This window comes from Peromyscus maniculatus, chromosome 13 (genome assembly GCF_049852395.1).
Source record: "Peromyscus maniculatus bairdii isolate BWxNUB_F1_BW_parent chromosome 13, HU_Pman_BW_mat_3.1, whole genome shotgun sequence".
In the NCBI taxonomy this organism is placed as follows: domain Eukaryota; kingdom Metazoa; phylum Chordata; class Mammalia; order Rodentia; family Cricetidae; genus Peromyscus; species Peromyscus maniculatus.
Window position 1 is genome coordinate 2,430,001 of NC_134864.1, and position 22,254 is coordinate 2,452,254.

General features: G+C 38.8%; 1 protein-coding gene across 6 annotated transcripts in view; it reads right to left on the reverse strand.

The window, feature by feature from the left end:
- Positions 1-22,254, reverse strand: part of Pid1 (phosphotyrosine interaction domain containing 1) — a 261,901-nt gene that overhangs the window by 141,398 nt on the left and 98,249 nt on the right. Inside the window, exon 1 of one of the 6 annotated variants that reach the window (XM_076549426.1) lies at positions 4,239-4,289. The exons of the other annotated variants lie outside the window; for them this stretch is intronic. The gene's annotated coding sequence lies outside the window, so the exon portion shown is untranslated. Of the gene's footprint in view, positions 1-4,238; positions 4,290-22,254 lie in introns of those variants that run through there. 6 annotated transcript variants of the gene reach the window in all.

A 22,254-nucleotide genomic window follows, 5' to 3' on the forward strand; every position in this document is an offset into this window, starting at 1 on the left:
TTTAATAAGTAAGGGGATAAACATGTGAGTCAGGCAGAGTGCAATCAGAATGTTAAAGCAATGTCTCCAGGCAAACAACACCCAAGTCATGCAATTCTCCTCCCACTTGATCCCCTTCCATCTCTATGTTGCCCTAATTCATCTTAGAAACCACCTTGACAATGCATTTGGTCCAAATTTACAACCAAGTACACAGACTCACTGCAATGATGCTGAATGCTCTGTGCCATGGGGACTCTGAGCAATGGCTACAATACACTCAAGTCCAATGAAATCTCACAAATTCCCTCTGACAAGGCAGACTCTGTAGTAGTATACAGAAGCACACAGAAGGTGCAGGCTGCCCCATAGCTAGTCTTTCTTAGCTGCAGCAACAGGAACAGCTCCCATTATGTCAGCAAAGAGCTCAAACCACAGCAATGAGAAAATGAGGAAGTTTGTACCATCCAAGGCGGAAGCTTTAGAGCCTTCCTCTAAATGGAGTGAGTGTAGCATGTTCAGGGAGAACTCAGAGTACAGATAAAATGTTGACAGGTACATGATGCAAAAGGAAGGGTACAAAAAGTCAGAAGAGGGGAGGACAACTATTTGAAAAAGATTTTGACAAAAAGGAGTGGGGGTGGGGGTGGAAAGATCTTGTGTAGTGGAATACCAGAAACTGGTTGGCTTAAATAATGACTTTGTCATATTTTCGATCTAGGGGTTAGAAGTAGGAGAGCAGATGTCAACAGGATCAAACATAATCACTTACAGCTCTAGTGAACAAGCCTCCCTTGCCTCTTCCAGCTATCAGAAATCCCTAGCAAAACTGGGCTTGTAGCTGCATTAATCCAAATATGTGGTCCTTTTTTTTTTTTCTTCTGTGTGTTTGCACATTATCTTCCCTCTGTTTCTGGCTCTGTATCCAAATTTTCTTTTTGTGAAGGAATTAGTCATGTTGGATTAGGACCCTTGTGAATGACCTCACGGTAATTTCATTCCCTCTTTTTCAGCCTTTTCTCCAAATACAGTGACATTCTGATGTAATAGCATGTAAATATTTGAAAACATATGTCAAAAGCAGTGGGCACAGTTCATCTCATAGGAAGGGAAGGGAAGACAGACCCACCAAGGTTGCATGCTCACCTAAGCAAAGACATTTCATTGCTCATCATTCATCAGTATTGCTTGTTTTTACATCTCTCGAATCTAACTAAACCTAAATATCCAAGACTAGACACCAGTGGAATTAGGCTGGCCTGAAGGTGTGAACTCAGTGGACATGAATTCTAGGCTGCATATCACAAAAAATAAAAGTGGTTCAATAAGCAGCTCAAGCTGTCAACAACAATAGATTTACTTTGTAGTTAGTTGGTTTATTTCTATGAGGTTATGAAAGCCAAGGGCACCTACACACCTGCCAGGGTTCATTACCAACTCCCATGTCTGTAGCTAAGCTTTCTTTGACTTCCAGCCTCCAAATCATGACACAGAGACATTATTAATGATGAATGCTTGGCCTTAGCTTAGGCTTGTTTCTAGCTAGCTTTTTAAACTTAAAATAATCCATGTGCTGTCCCAAGGCTTGTTTACCTCATTTATGTACTGTCCATCCTGCTTTCCCTGCTTCTTCCATGTTTAGCTGACTGGTCCCCTTTCTCTCTGCCTACCATCCCCATCTAGCCCTCCTCTGCATAGCTATCGGCCATTCAGCTTTTTATTAGATCAATAAGGTACCTTAGGCAGGCAAGGTGAAACAGCAACACATCTTTACATAGTTAAACAAATGCAGCATAAACAAAAGCAACATACCTTTACATAATTAAACACAGCATAAACAAAAGCAACACATCTTTACATAGTTAAACAATTATTTTTGCAACTCATCTTTACATAGTTAAACAAATATTCTATTCCACAACTCAATTTTCCCTTGAATTGACACAATAAAAAACACACATCTTGCCGGGCGGTGGTGGCGCACGCCTTTAATCCCAGCACTCGGGAGGCAGAGCCAGGCGGATCGCTGTGAGTTCGAGGCCAGCCTGGGCTACCAAGTGAGCTCCAGGAAAGGCGCAAAGCTACACAGAGAAACCCTGTCTCGAAAAACCAAAAAAAAAAAAAAAACACACATCTTAAATTCCCTTGCAGGGTTATAAAACCAAATTCATTAATCCTCTTATTTACTGAGTCAGCCACCCTTTGAGGCACACAAAGTTAAACAGGACAGCTGTGCTTCCTGTTTTCACAAAGCAGAACTTCAACCAGGGATATTGCCATTGAGAGTCACCCATTTCCAAACAGAGGTCATTCATCCTCATTGTTTTAATAATAAAGCACAAAGACAGAATAGAGCCAACACTAAGAATGCCCTTGCCTGTGCACCTAAGACTCCTTCCAAAGCCATAGAAAAAGGTACAATTTAATTCACATCCCTGGAGTCCTCAACCAATGGATGAAAAAATGAGAGTATAGATTCCCACCCCAGCTGCCAGGCACTTCAATTGGGTTAACTCTGAGTTAGGGATGGTGAAGTTTTGTTTGTTTATTGTTTTATCTTTCATATTTCCGAATCTTTTTCTAAGGATCACACTCCCCTCACATCCCTATTGTGGCTAGCTTTACAGCACCCCTTTAATTAGTATCTTCCCCATCCACTTCCTTCATCTGCACCAGTGCTTCCTATACTGAAGAAGCATCAATTTGTACTCAATCCTTTATCTCAGTGACTACTTCAGGAAGACCCCCAAACTAAGACAAAGTCCACTGCCCCTTCTTCCATTCTAATTTAGGCTACCGAATGTTGATTGTGGGCCATTTTGTAAGTATGTGACATACAGCCCCAGTATCTCAGTGTTAGGAAAGGGAGGAAGAAAAGCAGGCCTCTTACAATCAGCTGAAAGATGCTGTGGAAGAAGGGTAAATGAAAGAGCCTAAGTATAAAAAGATGGGTGATGACATTTGACTCCTGGGATTGAGCTGGAATCTGCTCTATGAAAGAGAGGACAAATGAATCTATCTTTGAATTAATTCACTGTTCCTCAAACTCTTCTTCTTTAATTTGTCCCTTCAGTTGAGCCTTCATGACACTTTTCTCCCCCAGAGACCTCCCCACCACTTATGAAACTGAAATACTACATTTATGCTTTATGTATTCTTTTGTTCTGTTACAAACATTTCCATTATAAATCCTAAAATGCCTCTCATCCTTGACCAAGAACTAAAATTTATACCCATTGAAAGTACATTAAATAAGAACAAAAGAGCAGTACAAGTTAAGGAACACTGTAAGAAATACCAATGGGTACTAAAATAAACAACTTATATAGGCAAGGGAAAAGATGTCAAATTAGTTATGACTTATTTGATACACCTACAATCAGAAAAGATGTCTAGGTCCCTCCCAGTGCAAGCAGTAAACTGGAAATCCAGCTGTCATGCTATGATGAATCACAAACAGCCCCAGGGGCAGGCATACATAGGGATTAAGCAGGATAGCCCAACTTAGGTCCTCACTAACATCACAGTACCAATTCACAGCCATTGAAAATCCTCCAAAACACCACAAGCTCTTGAAGCTGCCATCTTGAAGCAGACCATAGATTCCAAATGAACTGCTCCAGCTGCCTCCTGGAGTCCTGTCCAAATTGAAGGATTCTGGCACAATAAATTATTGCTTGCTGACTTAACTAACCAACTTTGAAATTAATTTGAAACACAACAAAAACAAAAAACAAACAAAAACCAGAACATGCCTGTAGACATTACTCAAAGTTAACCAATGCACATAGTGGGTCCACTACATATTTACCTCCCAGTATGAAAAAACTTTGTTCACTGATTTTCACATGTCCCACAGCCTAAAGCTTGAGCAAACATTTGTTGGATATTTGATTACATTATAAACCCTGAGTTTGCATCTGTGTTAAATAAAATTAACCTTGAGTTAGGAGGCTGAGTTAGCAGCCAGTTGATGGAAAGTAATCATAGTGCATCAGAGGGCACCTGGAAGAGATAGAAAGATGGACTGGAAAAAGTAAAGAGGGTTGTGGAGTAACACAGGTGTTTGTTTGTTTGTTTGTTTGTTTGTTGTTTGTTTGTTTGGTGGAACAAAAGGACACTATCTTTAGGAGACGCCAACATGGAGAGAAAATTAGCTAGGTGCTATTCAACCCCTCTCAGCTAGCAGGTTTTCACCTCAGCCTTTGAATCTCAATTCTTATTTACAAATAGAATGATAGAGATTTAGTTAAAGCTACCTTCAGTGGAAGAGGCAGATCCAGCGCCTGCAGGAACAGAATTTCCACCAGGCTGTGGCCTGAGTGGCCAGGCCACTGCCAGAGAAGCAGGCCAGTAACTGTGGAGTCACAACTGCTGGCCAAAATAGCAGTAGATTAAGGTGCAGCTGCTGTCCCGAAGTTAAAACAACAGACACTGGGTAAACAAGGAGTTGGTTCTTAAGTGGCCAAGTCACTACTAATGAGGAGAAAAAGGTCCTTTTTTTTCTTGTCAAAAACAATGTTTTAAACAAGGTTACTCTTGTTAATAATCCAATTAGTTTGTAAATAAAACCATCCCAGGTCTCCATAAACAAGGATGCCGTATTTCTAAGAAACGGGGAAAAACTGATAAATACATCTACATAATTAGCAACTTTTAAAAAGTGGGCCAAAAAGAGTATTTTACAACATAAGTGAGTGAAAATATTGGGTGAACAAACAGGTTCAGCTCTATCTGGAGATACAGCATCATGACATGAGAGAAAGCAATAAGTGATTCTCACACACACCCATCCTGGGCCACACAGATCCTTCTTAAGCTACACTGGTTTTAAACATTAAATTTTGCTCTAAAACATATAATACTCTTGTTCATCATGGCTTCCATCCTCCACATGCTGACCTGGAACATGACCCATGCATCTATGATTCAGAATCATTACAAGGAATTATTTTTATGGTACTATTGGAATTTACTCTATTTGCAGCTCCATAGGTGGATGTAGGAAATTTGGGTACCACATCTCCCATAAAATCCCCTATTGATTGCAACAGAGAGAGTGAGAGCCAGGGAAATTCTGTGACTTGCTAAGATGGATTTCAGCATCCCAGTGCCTGCTTCCTCCCATCTTCTGCTTCAAATACAACTCTGGCTCCCTGAACTTATTCCAAAAAGTAACATCTTTCAAGGCAACAAATTGAAAACAGGTGCCTAGTTAGCATGTAAATTTAAAACAACTTTTACATTTCCTTAGTTGCATCCAACATGCTCATAAAATCTGGATTTCTACAGCTTAACCCAAAGTTCCCACAAACTTTAAAAAGCCAATTAGCAAATTAAATTACAAACAAGAAAGATAAAGAAACTTGACTTCCCACCAGCGAATGGACTTGGTAAACAAACCTTAAGTCCCCAACCAAGTCAACATTAATTGGTTCCATTTGGCTCAGCTCAGTCACACACCCAGCTGACTTTGCCCTGGAGGCATATAATTTTCAATTCCTGAATCCAGCATGCATTGCCAGTGCAGCCTTCACTATACGCTATTTCAATTAGGTATCCAAGTCCCCACATTCAAAAGCTCACATTCTAGAAAGTCTCATAAACTCTTGCTGACACTGATAATGCCAATGATACTTAATAGTACAAGATCTTCCCGCATAATGCTGTCTGTAGATTAGTCAGGCTTCATTTCAACCATCCTGGGTAAATGTCTGAAGCTCTTATATCATCCATTGCTGCTTCTGTTTTAGTCAATCTTACCATGATGAAGAGAAAGACACTACATAAGCCTTATAAACCAAATATTTAATTTATAAGGTATTTACATGGTTTTTATTTCTCTTTGATCAGGCAATTAACAAAAGACAGGAAAACTATCTACTATGGGCCAGAAAAAAAAAATAGGTAAGCTTGTTTATGAGTAGCTTTACTTCTGATGAGATATCCCTACTTCAGGTTAAATGATCTTAAATCCCTGTCCCACTTTTTATTAAATGCACAAGCTTGGGAGCCTACTTAATTAACCCTTCAAACTTCAGTTCACCATCTATAGACAGAGATGACCATAGTATCAGCCCATCACAGGGCTATATAAGCATGAAGCAGGTAAGATCCAGCAATCACATAGCCTGTCTTCGACTTATCCATAATTGTAAACCAAGCCATCAGCACTATAGGATTAATCATACTCATTGCCTGACTGTTCAGTATTAGTTCCTCATGACATCCTTTGGTTTGTTTTTGTTGAGGGGAAGATTGTCTTTTATTTTTTGCTATTTCCATTTCCTCACTTCTTCATTGTGTATTTTTTCTTCCTCTCTTTATTGCATTGATATTTTAAAATATTTTTTAATCTTCTATCTCACCAGTGACCTATTGTTTGTTTAATAGTGGGTGAGATTTATAGATTATTCTTACTGGCTTCAATAAGGCAAGGATTGATCTGTAAAGTGTTGGTCAAACAAGCTAGGGAAAGGATCTACTAAAACCTCAGAGAACTTTCATCACCGCCCTCCTCCTCATCATCATCATTGTCATCATCATCATCTTCATCATCATCATCTTCATCATCATCCTGGTTGTCACCCAAATACTTGTATCTCCATGGATATTTTAGCTGTCGTGATTCAGAAAATATCCACTACAATCCTCTGAGGTGGGTACTACAATAAAACAACTTTACAGAGGTCAAACTGGAGAACAAAAAGATTAAATAACTTAGCCCCCATGCAAGCCACTCAACTTCAACAGGTCTTAAATCTGCCATCCTTCCCCCACAAATTTCCATATAGAGTACCTGTCAACCCCGACATGAACTGAAGCCCAGGCTACATTCTCTCCTGGCTTTCTTTATAAACTTTTTTTTTTTCAGTGATGGAGATATATAACTCAGGGCCTATGGCTACATCTCTGACAGTTACCTTTCCTTCCTTGGAGATTGTTTTGTGATTGATTTCCCTAACTCCATCTTGAGAGTATATATCTATTCAATCAAAATGGTTAACCAATTATTAAACTCTTCCTTATTACTATGTTTTAATTTCTATCAGAAGCTAATGAATAAATAAGTAATAAATAAATAATAAGTAAGTAAGCAAATAAATAAATAAATAAATAAATAGAATTTTTTAAAAAAGAAGAAACTTGCTCAGGACCTTGTATTAATCACAGGAGGGGCCACAATGGGACCTCATCTGAGTAGAGACGCCAGTCCTGTGAGCTGTCTGCTGCTGGTACCCTTTCTGGTAGTCATTAGCACTCTCTAGAACAAACCAGTGAGCAGATGACCTCAAAAAGTACTGCAATTAAAGAGTTCTATATACAAGTATTTATTCAGTGATTATTTTTAAAGGAAAAATATTTGGGTAATAATTTTTTTGTTAGTGGTGATTATCTTGTTTCCTTACCTTTAATCATTATTGGAGACCTTTGTGAGTTATTCGAGCCCTCCTCAAATTCTATGTCCTAAATTCTATGGTTCATTTTCTTTAATAAGACACTATAAATATTTCTTTTGAAAAACTAGGCTGTTCATGTATGTATATTTCTTAATTGGGTTAAGAAATTTTTTTTGGATTAAGAAATTTTAAAAAACATATGTATGTATATTTCTTAGTTGGACTCAGTAAACTATATTTTATTATTTATAAAGGCATTTAATCTTTTCAAATCAAGACTCATTTTTACCATTTCAGTGTCAAATACTAGAGACAGACTGTGGGTAAGACTGTTCACTCTCAAGGAGTTCAGAGGAAAGGATCTTATATGATCTAAAAGACAAGAAAGAGGTATGAGGGAAGGTGCAGAACCAACCATGTTCAATAAGCATGAGTCAAGGGAGAGCAAAAAGAGAGTAATCAGGAGAGGAGCCAAGCTGACCTCAGAGTGACCCTCTGTCTGAGTTCACAGAGACAACCCAACCAGACACTCTCAGAAAAGGTCAGATATGAAAATGTGGTCCAAAGACATTGTGTATGTACCCTTTGACCACTGACTCGCTCTCCACACACCCCTCCGTGTTGGGTGTGTCTGGGAATGGAAGGTGAGACTCTCAGTCACTCTCTGGGTCCCAAGTCACAGCAAATCTTGCCACTTAGTATCCAGTGCTGTCTCTCCTCAGACTAAGGTGCTGTGCCACACTTATATTCACACAGTGAAAGTGTGTGTGCCCTGGGGTTCCCCTAAGCCAGGCAGAAAGGAAAAACAACAAACAAAACTGGACAATGAATAGCATGGTCCTTTTGGGAAAAGCCTACAAACCAGGAGCTAAAATGGTTCTTATCAACCCTACTGGGTGATCAGGAAACAACCCAACCACTCTATCGCTGCCCAGACATTAACAGATGCCCATAGCTGCTGATGTTCATCACAATCGAGAATGCTCAAAATTAAGTGATGAAGAGAAATACCATCCAGAAAGAGAGAAGCCATTGGGACTGCAGGACACTCAAATGGAAGTTTTAGATGAAAGACATGCTGAAGTTTTTATACCATTTATAAAGACATGATAACATCTTTTAGAAACTATGGAATGCTTGTCATTAATAACCTCAGCATTTGTATTTTTCCCTTTAATGCAACCTTGTAAAACTCAATCACACAAGATTTCAAGTTCTCAATTTTGTTTTTTGTAAACTCTCCCAAAGCAAAGGTATCTAGCTAGCTACAAGGTAAATGGCAGGTTTTATCTCACTCTGTTAGAACACATCCTGCTGGGTTGATTTACAAGGCAGCTACAGGCATGCCTGTCATTTGTTTGTCCTGGATTTGGCCCCAATTGAAGCAATATGGGAGGCTGGATTCTCCTTGGTCACAAGGTCCTTTGCTGAGAAACAGCTCAATCTGACCAGTCTCACTTTGTCCCTTTTCTGCTCAGCAGAGTCTCTCAAGAGTTCTACTCTCAGGCAGCATAAACCAAAATCTGGGCCAAACACACACACCCCATTAAAGGGCCTGGCTGATTTTCCAGTGCTAACAAACTCAATTGCTACAACCACATGCACTTTATGGACAGATTCCAAATCAGACACCCTCTTCCTCTTTTAAACTTCTGCTTCCTCAGTTGTTGCAAAATCTTCAAATGGCTCATTGTGTTCTAGACAGTCAACATGACTAATGTGTATAAGGACATAGCTTAGAGTCCAGTAGATTTCAAGTGTTATGGACATTAAAGTTTGTTAGAAATTCATAAGCCATGTGAAGTGTGCAATCCATGAGCATACAGATGGCATTGGGTAGATAATTATTGCTTCCTAAGTTTGTGCTAGCAATATGCTTACAATATGACAGAAGAAAGCTTTCAGAAGAGGGATCTCAAATACATGGCAGAAATAAATATGTATTTGAGAAGCAATGGTGGGCAGTCTAGTTTGGGTGAAATAGACAATACAAAAAGGTGACTACAGAAATTAATATTTAAAACAATAGATATATGGATTAGGTCAAAAGAGAATATTCCATAGAGTCTTAGAAGCCAATAACTATTTGAGGTAAGGATGTGACAAGATTAACCTATCTATTATCAATATACCTTTGAAATCAGCTCTTCTTTTAAATAGCAAGATGAGAGTGAAGACAGGAAGTTACCTTGGTGTCATTTCTCTAGATATTTCTCCAAGACATCACCAGTGAGCATGAAGAGATTCAAAACCCTTCTGTATCCTTGGCATGCAAATTATGCATTTTAAAGTCATGGACCACCGAACTACAACAGAACAGCTAAGAAATGACACTCTGCTTTATTTCCCTCTGTAGACATTACCATAAATGTCTGACACTCAAGTGATGAAGACCTAAGAACTAGAGTGAGGCTTGCTGACATGCACAGATTACATTTTGCAAGGAAAGTTAATCACCCCTTGACTTCACCTGCAGAAAGAAGATTGAATGGCGTAGTTAGAGAAGGAAAGGAAAACTCACATGCATATGGCTAAGTGAAGGAGCTTATCTGAGTGAGCTGCCTACTGTAAAGATTCCAACTCTGTGACATTCTGGAAAACTGAAAGCTATAGAAACAAAATAGATCAGTGGTTATCAGACACTATGGGGGGAGAGGCATGAATGAGTGAAGTGTAGAGGCTCTTTAGAGAAGTGGGACTATCTGGGGTGGCAGTTATGTGTCATTACAAATGTGTTCAAATTCAGAGGCATGTAAAAGAATGAAGCCTGGTGTAAACTATGACCTCTGGGTGACTGTGATGTGTCAAAAGATGAAGTAGATGAAGTACTCTTGGGGAAGGAGTCGATAATGGGAATAGCTGTGCATTTGGAGAAGAAAGACAGATAGAGGAGGTGTGTGCTCATGTATGCATGAGTGCATGTGTGCACACAGGCATGTGGGTATATGTTCTCTATATCTTCTAAGTTCTGCTTAGAAACAAATTCTCTAAAACATATGGAATATATGTTTTTAAGTTATAAAAGATGCCTCCCAGAACTGTGCCAGAGTAATTTGGGGAAACACATTTGAACTTTGAGCAATTAGAGAACCCTGGCCACAGCTCCGAATTAGGCACCCAACACTGTCCACCGTCTCCTGTTTTTTCATCTGACTCTCAGGAATGCCATGTACTCCCGCCATCTTCAAACACTTAGTGACCTCAATTTATTCTTCTACCATCTGTCCCTGTAAACTCACCCTCATATCCCTAGTCTTTCTTACCCAGCTTACTTTCCAAGATCAGTAATCATAGCAAGACCCTTCCATATATGTTTAATGATGACTGCATCAAATTCCCGTATATGTTCCACATGTTTAATGATGACTGCATCAAATTCCTTTATATGTTCCATATATGTTTAGTGATGACTGCATCAAATTCCCTTGGAGAAGAACACTAGCAAAACAACTTTCTGCTTAAGTCACGGATGCATGCACACAGCTGCCCCTGGCTGGATAAATACAAACAAGCCAAATGGCTCTTGTGTGCAATTCACGACCACAAAGCCAAGTGGGCAGTCCCCACTGTTGGCTGATCTCACTGCACTCCTTCAGCCAATTGTTCCCTTGCTCTCTGCATGGCTGCTTTATATGTGACATTATTTGGACAGAGGGCAGTCATAGAAATAATCAAGTAAAAGCAAGGCTATCCTAGATTAAGATGGACTCTATTGTAAACACATCATATAAGGACTACAATGATGTGTCTATAAGCCAAGGAACGTTAAAGATCACCAGCAACCACCAGAAGCAGAGCAAAAGGCATGGAATACATTCTTCAGCAGAGGAAATGAACTCTGTTGACACTTGAATTTCTCGCCTCCTTCACTGGGAGAAAAAATCCATTTCTGCTGCTTGTAAGCCATTGTGATAGTTAATGCCATGTGTTATGGTGCACAGGTATTTCATCAAGCACTATTTTGGGTGTTGTTAAAGGTACTTTGAGGCAAGATTAACAAACTTTCCTATTAGGCTTTGCATGTAGGTTCTAAGATATCAAATACAAGCTTGCACGGCAAGCACTTTACCTGCTGATACATCCCCCCAGCCATGATCCTGGCTTTTAAACCCAGGTACCTCATTGATTCTGACATATGACATAAATTACATAGTACTGAATATAAGTCACCACAACCACCCAGATGGGGTAACTGAAGTCTAAACCACTCACTTGTTCTAGAGTCCTCATCTTGAGAACCACCCCTCCTTTAGCTTTGTAGGACTGGCTCCCATTCATTCTCATGGGCGCTATGCTCCACCAGCACCAGGACCCATAAAGGAAACTCGTGCATGACTGGAGACTTTGGAATGCATTTATCTTTCCCCTGGTGAACAGAGGAAAGGGAGAGGTAAAGAAAAGAAAGAGAAAGAAAGGGAGGGCCAGAGAAACAGAGGGTAAGGGGAGGTGAGGAAAGGGCTAGGCAGAAGGCTAGAAGAAAAGCATATACCCAAAGGATGTTCAATCATACCACATGGACACTTGCTCCACTATGTTTGTAGGAACTTTATTTATATACACTTTATTTAAATAGCCAGAACATGGACATAACCTAGATGCCCCTCAACTGAAGAATGGATAAAGAAAATGTGGTACATTTACACAATGGAGTATTACTTAGCTGTTAAAAACAATGACATCAAGAAATTTGAAGGCAAATGGATGGAACTAGAAAAAAATCTTCCTGAGTGAGATAACTCAGACTCAGAAATACAAACATGGTATGTACTCACTCATAAGTGGATATTAACTATAAAGTAAGGGAAACCCATGCTGTAATCCACAGACCCAGAGAGGCTAGGTAATGAGGGACCAATAGGAGATGCATGAATCTTCCTGGGAAGGGGAATAGAGGAGATTTCCTGGGTGGACTAGGGGCAGGAGTGGATGGGAATATGAGGGATGGTGTCAGGGGGTAGATGAAGGGAGAGAGTACTGAAAGAAATGACTGGAAAGTGGGGGGCATTTCAGGGTCAAGTAGAAACCTGATGCAAGGGCAACTCCACAAATCTACAAGGGTGACCAGTAGCTAAGACTCCTAAAAATGTTGGGTATGTAGTTTGAACTGGCCATTTCCTGTGATCAGAGTAGTGACTACTCACTCCAATTGTCATCAGAGATCCTTCATCCAGTAACTAATGGAAACAGATGCAGAGACTCACAGCTAAACATTAGGCTGAGCACAGTGAATCTTGCTGAAGAGAAGGAGGAAGGACTGTAGAAGCCAGAGGGGTCAAGAACATCACAGGAAAACCTATAGAAATAACTAACCTGGCTCATAGGAACTCATGGAGTCTAGACCAACAACCAGGGAGCCTGCATGGGAACAACCTAGGCTCTCTACATGTGTGTGAAAGTTGTGTAGCTTGGTCTACTTGTGGGACTCCTAACAATGAGATAAAGGGCTGTCCCTAATGCTTTGGCTAGCTCTTGGGAACCTGTTTATTAAACTGGATTGTCTTGCCCAGCCAATACAAGGGAAGGTGCTTAGTCTTACTACAGCTTGATATGCCATACTTTGTTGATCCCCATGGGAGGCCTGCCCCTTTCTGAACAGAAACAGAGGAAAAGTTGATTGGGGTGGAGGTGGGGAGGTGGAGAGAGGTAATGAGAGGAGAGAAGGGAGGGGAAAATGTTTTTATGTAAAATAAATAAATTAATTAAAAAATATTTATGTGAAGTATATTCTTTCCTATTAATTTTTTCCCAATGACAATTACTAGTCTGTCTAAGTTTGAGGATTGTTAATGTGAAGAGAAACTAAACTGATTCTCTTGTACAGAGAGAGGTAGGCATATAGCCAAATACAGGTGAGGGATCCTAAGTTACTAGCAGGTTGCTAGGGACATTGTACAGAAAGCAGTATGTGCACATAGTATGTCTACAAAAGGGTTTCACACTGGCAAGGGCATTATTAGAAGAGGGACATGTGCATGGCCCAAGCCAAGTAGAGTCCCAGGTTGGTAAACTATTCCCCATACTTGCCTGCCTCAAGATCACCTCTAAGCCATAAAGAAAACTGCACAAGTTCCTGCATATCTCTTCACATACATTTTGCCACAACACAGAGCGATGAAGTGAGCTTTATAAATTGCTCCTACATAAGAATGTCCCTCAGCCAAAGATATGTGGCAGCTAAGTACAATGTTCTTCTTGCCCAATGTGTATTCCCAGGATTATATCAAGAACTGTCCTCACAAGCACTGCCTATGGACCCCATAAGTTCAAGTGTGAAAAATGAAGACACTTCATTCACTCATGCAAATGGTCTGTGTCAGGCTTAATGCTTGGCATTAAGGTACAGGAAAAAAAAATTGCAGAGCCTCAAGTGGTGGGTGGTTGTCTACTGATGTTGAGGCCAGATAAGAAAAGAATATTCAATGAACCAGGCTTAGACTGACCAATGATTCTAAAATGTGGGTGAGACCCTGTGCCACAGGAGCTGACTCTAGGGAGTGAGTAGATGTGGTTTTGTATGTGTTTATCTTGCCTAATAGTGAAAAGTATATTTTTACTTGAAATTCCTTTCCATGATGGTATCAGACAGAATGTGGTCAATAGTATGCCAATATTCTGTGAATATCTTACATGCTGATCCTCCTTTTAGTATACTGACTCCATGTTCAGGGACCTCAGAAATAATAATTTAAGAACTTTTCCCCACCATTTTTATTTGTATTTTTTGTTTCATTTATGGCAAGTGACATTAGTGTCCTATGGAAGTCAAGGGCATAAATATTTCCTTTCAAATAAATGTGCTACCTAATGAGGTATAAAAACTTAATAACAAGAGAGAGCAAATGCTTTAGTTAGCATAGGCTATAAATATTCAGTATCTAAACACTGGTGGTTGCATTATACAAGTGACAGAACTAGACCAGCACTGGACTACCTCGTAGACTGCAGGAGAGGAAAGACATGCCTATCTATCCTAGGAGCATGCCAGCACTGGATATGACAGAACATAACAGGTCTCACTGAATGCTATGAAAATGAACTAAGGCACAAAGCTAGTCTGTCACTGAGTAGCCATAAGGGACATGACACATGATCACCAACTTCTTATTTCCTAGTCTTATCTCCTAGTGTTTTAGTAAACAGGGAATTCTGGGGGAAGAGGTTTATCTGCTGAAAGTCAAGAAGAGGAGTGTGATCTGTTGTATTCAAATGTCTACAGCTGACTATTGTTAGCACAGCCCACAGAATTCTTGCTTACAAGCTTTCCCATTAATTTCCAAAGCCCATTACTGCTTTTGGCTTTGGAGGCTTTGTGATTGCTGTGGTAGCTTTTTTTTTTCAGTATCATTCAATGATATGATGCAGCTAGGTTACTTATAAAATTTTCACTTTATGAAATGATCCAGTGAACAGGAGCCACATCATCTCCCAATGGGCTAAAAACTGTCCTTGGTGATTTAAAATTCTTACTTTTGCAGTAAAGTAAGATAATAATAAAGTCTTGTTATACAGCTATGGTATTTAACCCAGGATACAGCATAACATATTAAAATGTCATTATATGAGAGAAAAGTATAAAATAACCCTGGAGCGGAGCTATAAGGGAAAAAAGTGAGATTGAAGAATCAGAAGTTGTTCCTTGGGTTTTTCTGGCATGGCTGACATATGGAAGCTTCCCTGACCTTGATCCATTCAAGGACACCTGAATCTCCCTGGTGTCTCCATTATCAAATATTTCCTGGGAGGAATAAGGTAGTTGTTTCCCAATAGAAAAAAAAAAACAACTTGGCTAGAGGAAATGCCTAACATATAGCTAGGGAGTCCACACCTCAGCCACAGGGCACAGCAGTTCTAAGCTTGCCAAAATGTTCCCCTGAGGAAGTGGATTGACATTCTTCCACAACCTAGTTCCGCTCTCAGGGATGCTACAGCACAGAGCCCAGCTCTGCATGCAAAGGTTTCTCAAGAAAGAACATGAAATGTTGCATCCCTAAGCAGCTCATCAGGCCTTAAATGAATAAATTGAGCTCAACAGCTCACACACACCCTGCAACTAAGACCTAAAAATGCTTAGTGGTATTTTTTCAATCCATTCAACAAGTTTATTCATGAGCTTATGTTCACCCTTAATACTTCAACCAAAATTAATAGGTTCAAGTGCCAGGGAATGCTATGCATACACGAAGCAACACTTCTAAACTGGATTAAGATTTTTGAAAGACTTTTTGAGTCAAATTGAAGTCATATAAATCCTGTCAACTGAGGAGAGGGTCATGTGAGTTTGAGAGGCACATTGAGTATCAGACAATTAGAACATGGAGTCACCACCCAGGTCCACCTCTCACTAGCCATACATATGGCTTTGCAAACCAAATCATTGTAGTGTTTATCTTACATGGAGACACATTAGCACAAACCAAATTAAAACACTCCAGGTAACAAAGGATGGCTTGAATTTCTCTTCTTCCTGCCTCCACCTCATGAGTACTACGATAACAAGTGTATGCCACCACACTTGGTTTTATGATATGCTGGAAATTAAACCAGAGCACCATACATGCCAAGCAAGGAGTCTACCACCAGGCCTATATCATCAGTCCCTGACCCAAATCATTCTAAGCAGATAAGTATTATATGTTTAGAATTTTGAACCTCAAAACTCCCAGAAGACCATGTTCAAGTGAGACCCTGGCCAGATTATGTGCCCTTGACTTCTCTGATATGTTATCAGGTTGATCAAACTTCACTGGTTACTCAGAGCTCAAGGGAACACATTCCACAAGAGGGGCACAGACAGCTGCTGCCAGGTTTCTTCCTCCTCAGTTCCTGAAGTCGCAGCAAGTCATTCCTGTCACATTCTCTTGTCAAGTCTCAAAAGCCAACCAAAGTTCAAGGAGGGAAGGGGAATTAGCTTTGGTCTCCCAATGAGAAACATAGCAACATATCCCTAGTCCTTGTTAGCTAACCACAAAGACCACGTGTAAACAAGCATGATAATATCACTGCCCCGTGAGTCAAGTCCAGGGGGATTTTGGAAGAGGACTGTGTTTGTTGTTGCTGTGTGCTCCATGAGTGTGCATGAAGAATTTAATTGGCACATAATAAATAGTATGCACTTAATAAAATTATATGTAGCCGTATTGGAAAATGACCTTTCAGAGGAGATCTTCCTGAAAGAAAAACAAGTAAAATTGATGTCAAGTACAATTTGCTCCCAGCCAAACTAAACACTCTTTTCACAAATCGAACAGGGAAGCCATATGTTATTTTCCAAGTGATTCCCAAGAGGGCAAGAAATATTAAGAAGGGACATTTAAGTTGCAAAATGGAAAGATGCTGTCAAAGAGGACTTCCTGCCCCCATGTATAACAAAAATAATCTTTAGTCCCTTGGTACCAAGTTACAGCTCAGAAAGTCTAACGAAAACGCTAGAAAGGGATTAAATTTGATTTGTTGTTCTAAGCTGAGAGCTGACCCATGGCTTTTCCAAGGGTTTGGAGTTCCTTCTGACTTTTTGAAAACTAATTTCAAGATGGTTAATCTTATGTTCAGAAGTTAAAAAGAAAATGAAATGACACAGAACTCTCACTCTAATTGGATTAAAGAAACATAAGCCGTAAGATCTATGGCTACAATGTAGTCATAAAGTGAAAATCTTATGAGTTTAGCTATTTCTTTTTAAAACTGGAGAAAGAGCAGCACAGAGCATTTGAAAAGTACAAACTGCCATGAGGGAAAAAAGACATCTCCGGAAAGACAAATGTGAAAGCAGGCTTTCATGTACATACCACTTCCTACAGGAAGAAGAGGGAGTTTTTGACTAATTTTATAAAGTTGATAGTGTATATGATGACATCTTCTCTAAGAAACTATTCAAAAAATCAGCAAAATGTTCAACAATGAGGATTATAGTACATGCTGAGGTATTTTACACTCAAGTTTATGATTGCAAGGCTTACATTTTATCCTAGGCTCCATATCTACTAAAACTGAGGGTCGCTGATGACATTAAAATGATGGCAAGCTCGCTTTTAACTTTATAATGTTTATCAAATAAACAGATTATAATACATATTGTTCTAAGTATTTGTTCATGGATGTAAGCATATGTACAAGCCAGAACAACTGAGTAGCAAGAGAAAGGACATGGTATACAGAATTTGAGAAGATCCAAAATTTATTATTTGTATATATATTGAATGTATTTGTGTTCATCATGCATATATAGTGCATGCACAAAATTAGCTCAGAATGTCAATAGCTTCTACACTGTAAAATATTACCTGAAGTCAGTGATTACTAAAAACAGCAAAGATATCCTATCAGATTTCCTTCATTTTTAGAAATTGTGTTATGTCTTGCCTATGTGAATACTCACATGATTCTGAAGTTCTTACATATATATTCAATGTTTTCCATTCATAATTTGATAGTTTTCCTTAAGTGATAAAGTACTATGTACAATCTTCCCTATTTGATTTTTTTTAGCTTAGTAATATATATTAGAGATAATTTTTAACTTTTAAAATAACTACATAGGGCTTAGAGCATGTCAGTTCCTTATATCATTAAATTGGCATCTGCCTTTTTTGTTTGTTTGTTTGTTTTTTGTTTTTCAAGACAGGGTTTCTCTGTGTAGCTTTGCGCCTTTCCTGGAACTCACTTTGTAGACCAGGCTGGCCTCAAACTCACAGAGATTCGCCTGCCTCTGCCTCTGGAGTGCTGGGATTAAAGGCGTGCGCCACCACCGCCTGGCAGCATCTGCTTTATAGCCTGACATTGTCCCAGTCTTTTGCTAATCCAACTTAATGATCTTAATGATCCAGAATGATATTGATCATAAATTGGATCCATTTATATGCATTATTTATAACTGGTGTGCTTAAAAAACTCTTTCAATTTTTGTGGAACTCTTTATATTTTTGTCATAATTCCTCTTAAAGGGTTTTAAACACATCAGTTATAGTAATGCATGTAAATGCACCTAGTTTACAATCAATATCATGCTGCTTCTAAGAGTTGTATAAAATTAGATCATTAAAAAATCAAATAATTAAAAATAGATCACTTATATTGATTGCAATATTTATCACCCACATTTCTTTTCACATAGATGTACTAAAAGTGTAGATTAAAAGAAGTAGTAATATTCAAACCCAAGCATTATAAAATTATAATATAAGAAAACTGATCTGCAAAGCAGTTAGCTATCAAAGTGAATCTAAAAAGTTAAAACTGTGTCTTGAAAGCAAATACACATAATCTAAAAACAATAACTTAATAATAGCCTGAATATAGAACCCTTAAATGATTTAAAGTCTGGAAAAGAGAGAAAGAAAAGAAAACTGATTTGTGCTTGGAATAAATCACCATTTATTTGTAAATTTTGATAAGAAAAATGTAGATTATGCCTCAAAAACCATGCCTCAAAGCTAATTTCATAATCCTTATTTTCAGAGAAAAATTATAATTTCTGAATCACTGAAGAGAATAAACTTCATTAAAGCATGTAGTAGGAAGAATGAAAACTTTAGAATGCTCAAAATAATATGATGAGAATAGTTTAAGTATATCAGTTATAAGATATACAGAAATGGTTTGAATTAACTCACTAAAGTTTCTCAATCTGGGCTGCATACAATCAATGTCATATGCTACTTACACAACTTGTGAAGAGACCATGCAGGACATGCTGACACAGGCAGTTACCTGAGTACAGGCAACTTTTTTTTCTTTGACCTATAAAACCTATGAGACTGTGTGTGACAAATAAAATACAATCAAAAGATACATGAAATGCATCAGAATGCAAATCAGGAAGAACAAATAATATTAGAGAGTATATGCATGCCACTTTAAGAGCTAGACGAGGGGTGTAGGAAGAAAAAGTGTAAGAAGAATTGAATTATATAAATATCAATGCCATTTAAATTGATAAAAATCAAAGCTGGTAACTCTTGGTGGCTCAAAGAATGTTTGCAAAAAAGTCAGTAAAATTACTAAGTAAAAGAAAAGGCTCCTTAGGTTTTATTTTGTTTTTGTTTGAAAGCACACACTGAAAAATCACCTCTTCTCTCCAGTGAAAAATTGTTAGGCATTGATGTCATAAGACTGCAACGCTTAAAAAAAACAAATAACAGGAAAAAATGTTCACTGCTTAGGAACCATGTATCAGGTAGAAAACAAGAACTACTAACTGCTGGGCTCATTGTTTGCTGCTATCCCTTAGACCAGTGCCCTTGCCTAGAGGTTGATGCTCAACACCATAGTTCCATAGAGGGTCCACTCATTCTGCAGTGGTGATGGGCAGTCCACAAAGCTGACTTTAAGAGTTAAATATCTTCTCCTTTTAAAAATTGCATATTTATTTGGGTAAATAAATAAGTAGCCTAGTGTACCATGGAGCTCCTGTATAGGTCATAGAACAACCTGTGGGAGTCAGTTCTCTTCTCCCACCATGTGTATTTTAAGAATGGAACCCTGGTTAACAGGCTTGGTGGCAAGTTCATTTACCCACCCAACCACCTCACCAGCACTGGACATATTGGATCCTCTTACCAAAAGTAACAACCGTGTCATGGTTTGTTTGTATAATATATCTTTGTGCCCATGGTTTGTATATTGCATCTTTGTTTATTCTTAATAACTGTAAGGTTAGACTTAAAAAAAATAAATAAGAACTCTCAATAGGAATCTTAAAGGGGACAATTCATTATATAAATTTGTCAGTAGCACTATACTGTACTACTTGATTATTATTTGGTTATGGTTGTAGACTGTAAGTTGTAAACTTCCTTTTTAATATGTAGGTAAAATAAAAGTTTCATCTTACATTTTAAATGCAGCCCAATTAAAGTGTTGAGAAGACAACATATTTAGCACTAACCATGTTGTACAGGATGGTAAAAGAAGGCAAATCGTGGGTCCCATCGTGAAACAAAGGTATCTTCTAAAACCACAACAGAGGACAGTCAACACAGCCCACCTGCTTTTCATTTTAGGTTCACAATGTGGGTGGACAAGAATGCCAATGCCTTGCCTAAGATGTAGAATTTTATTTTTTAGTTCCTCAAATTACAATGTTGATATTTATTGGATCATCATGTTATTCCTATTATGATTATGTTATAAGTGTTTCAAAGGCAAATTCACTTTTTTTAAAAAAAAAAGACAATACTCTGAACAGCTAAAGCAATTTAACATCAAGTGTTCTGACTCAAATCCAGGACTATAAACTGGTGGTAACAAGAAACAACAGAAATGAAAGTTTTCTTCCTGGAAAATTTTCCAGGAGCCCTTCCTGGAAATCCAGCCATTTCCTAATAAAAAGCACTTTCAGGTTTAAAGTAATGAGGTTATAAAATATTGTCACGTTGACAGAGCTGTCTTAGGTTTTCAAACAAATATTTTTGGGAAATCGAGTGTTCCCAGAGTTTATCATATTTCCCATTGCACTACAAAGGAAATGAAGCACAAGAGGATCTTTGCATGAAGATTTCATAATGTTGCATTCACATGTTATGACGGGCAATTTACAAAACACTCAGAGAATGCAATAATTTGATTCAGCATCTGTCCTCAGCAACAGTTGATACAGTAACACAGCATTACAAGGTCAAATGCAGGAAGACCCATCAAAGGACCTCTTCTCTGGCCTGAACCATCACATTTGGCTCCTTGCTTTGAACCCTCAGCTGTATTTCAAATACATCTGTCTAGGTAAGACCTCGGCCCTAATATATATGCCTTCTGTTCTAAGTGCCTGAGTTAGGATCTCAAAAGCAATGGCCAAAGAATACATCACTCTTTTAAAAATGAAAATAAACACCATCTGCCATCATGTCTTCCCTGGAGTCCTTGCTTTCTCCATGAATGGTACCAACATTCACTGATTTGTTAAGGCTAAAATCCTAAGGGACAGTTTCTTTCTCTGAGAGTCTGTACCCTATCTACTAATAATTCCTACTGGTTCTCTAATCAAAGCAATCCCCCGAACCAATTATCATTCATTGACTCCATTCTCGTGGCCATCATCTCTTAGCTAGAGTTAGTATAGCAACCTCACAATTGATCCCCTTTCTTGTTCACTACAACCTATCCTCCAAGCAACAGTCAGACATTCTCTTTCTATGAGAATTAATCCTATGTCAACTCTTTAAGACCCACCATGAGCTACCTGTCACTCATAAGGTAAAATTCTAAACTCCCTATCATGGTGATGCACTGCTGGTATAGAGATGAGCAGAGCTTCCAAACTCCCAGCTATGGCTTGGCAAGATCTAACTCTTTACCACTTTCTCAACTCCATTTTCCTCCTGAGTTTTGTTCTCTCCCTGTGATCTAAACACTATGACCAAGCTTGTTTTCAACATAAGGCCCTTGAGATGTTGTTACTTCTGCCTGCAACATATGTCCCACAGGCGCATGGGACAGCCTCCTTATGAATATTCATGTTTCAATGAGCACCTTCTCAGATAGCCAACCTTCTCTGAATTAAAACAACCACCTCCCCAGAATCACATTGCCTCATTTTATCTCCTGTACAGCACAGCACTGCCTGATTCTGTACTATTCTACTATGGTAGTTTGTTTTAACAGTTGGGATGTTTGCTATTTCTTTCCAGAATGACAGCCCCTGGAAAGTAAGAGTTCAGTCATTTGTCACCACAGTCGTATTGGTTCTACTGTTGACTACCTAGCATAGCACCCAGGGGTTCATTGGGATATACTTACTTTTTAGGCATATGGATGTGTGTGTGTGTGTGTGTGTGTGTGTGTGTGTGTGCCTTCGTATGCATGCACATGATCACATGGGTGCATGCATATGGTGGCCTTGATGCTGAATGTCTTCCTCGATCACTCTCCACCTTAATTATTG